The sequence below is a fragment of the Octopus bimaculoides genome, chromosome 21 (assembly GCF_001194135.2).
Source record: "Octopus bimaculoides isolate UCB-OBI-ISO-001 chromosome 21, ASM119413v2, whole genome shotgun sequence".
NCBI lineage: Eukaryota > Metazoa > Mollusca > Cephalopoda > Octopoda > Octopodidae > Octopus > Octopus bimaculoides.
This window is the reverse complement of record NC_069001.1, coordinates 4517296-4518915: the sequence shown is the minus strand read 5'-3', so window position 1 is coordinate 4518915 and position 1620 is coordinate 4517296. Positions and strand designations below refer to the sequence as shown.

The 1620-nt window shown below is 31.7% G+C and overlaps 1 protein-coding gene across 1 annotated transcript in view; it reads left to right on the top strand.

Moving 5' to 3' along the window:
• LOC106872141 (short transient receptor potential channel 7) overlaps positions 1-1620 on the top strand; it is a 216872-nt gene that overhangs the window by 47475 nt on the left and 167777 nt on the right. The window lies entirely within an intron of this gene.

Genomic DNA, 1620 nt, shown 5'->3' with positions numbered 1-1620 from the left:
ATATATATATACATATATATATATATATACATATATACATACATATATACATACACATATATATATATACATATATACATACATGCATATATATATATATGTATATACATACATACATATATAGATACATACATTGTTGTTGTTATTTTTGTTGTTGCACTATATATACAACAACAGTGTGTATATATATATATATGAGTGTCTGTGTGTGTGTATATATATATATATATATATATATTTGTATGTATATATGTCTGTGTGGTGTATTTATTATTTTTGTTTTATTATAGTGATGTATTTTGTTTCTTTATTCTCCTCCGATATTCGACACTTGAACATTTCCGTCCTCTCAGATCACTGAATGACTGACTCATTCACACACCGCCGCCTTCGTCACGACACTCACTGTCTTCTCCGCGATTATTACCATCATCATTCTCCTCCTCCTCCTCCTCCTCATTATCATCATCATCATCATCATCATCATCATCATCATCACCACCACCATCGTCATTATCATTTCGGTGATGAATCTTAGCAATAAGGAAGTGAAACTTTGGTAGTTGTGACGATGATGATGATGATGGTGATGATAGTGGTGATGGTGGTATGGTGATGGTAGTGCTGATAGTACAATTGGTGACATAATTAGCAGGTTCAACTGATGGTAGATCCTATCCGTCCGTCCGTCCGTCCAATCCATGGCCACAATGAATATAGCCTTCGCTTTTGTGATTTATTTGTCAGCCGTCGTTCGTCGTTTTGTAATTAAGTGGATGCTAATATATTTCATGTAATCAACAATTAAAAATCAAATTAGAAATAATTTTGTGATGAGGAAAAGACAAAAACCAGTCAATATCTTAATTATTTTCAATATTTTAACAGGTACACGTAATAACTCTAGGCCTTTCTGCGCTGATGGTGCTTGTGTGTATACACATACATACATACATATATATATATATATATATATATATATATATATATATATATATATATATATATATATATATATATATATATATATATATAGGCATACATACATATATGTCTCTATATATACAAATGTATACACACTGTCGCACATACACACACACATATATTCGTGTGTGTGTGCATGTCTATACATTCAAGAACTCATACATATACTATTTTTCAATCAGTTTGATATATATATATATTCATGATCTTAACAGTGTGATGATCGGAGCAAGAAATGATCGAAATAGCAATCAATCACAAACATTAAAATTGTTGAATTGTTCTAATTTCAATAATTCTTCTTTCCTTATTTGAAAAAGCTTCTTGGTTTGTTTTTTTTCAATTGCAACATTGTTGTTGTTGTTGTTGTTGCCATCGTTATGTTCTTCAACGTAAACTGAATCAACAGTGAAACCGGAAGCCAGGTTGATTTGCTACTTCCGCTGCTGTAATTCACACTTCATCTTTTAATTCCGCTGTTGCTATTGACGAACAGCCTCGCAAATGAAAGCCCTCCATCCACTGCCCTCTCCTCTACTCACAGAATCTGTAATGCAATATTTTAACAATTATTATTTTTTTTAAATTCTTCCACCCCCAACCTTTCTCGTTCGTTACAATTTGCTCCACTTAAGT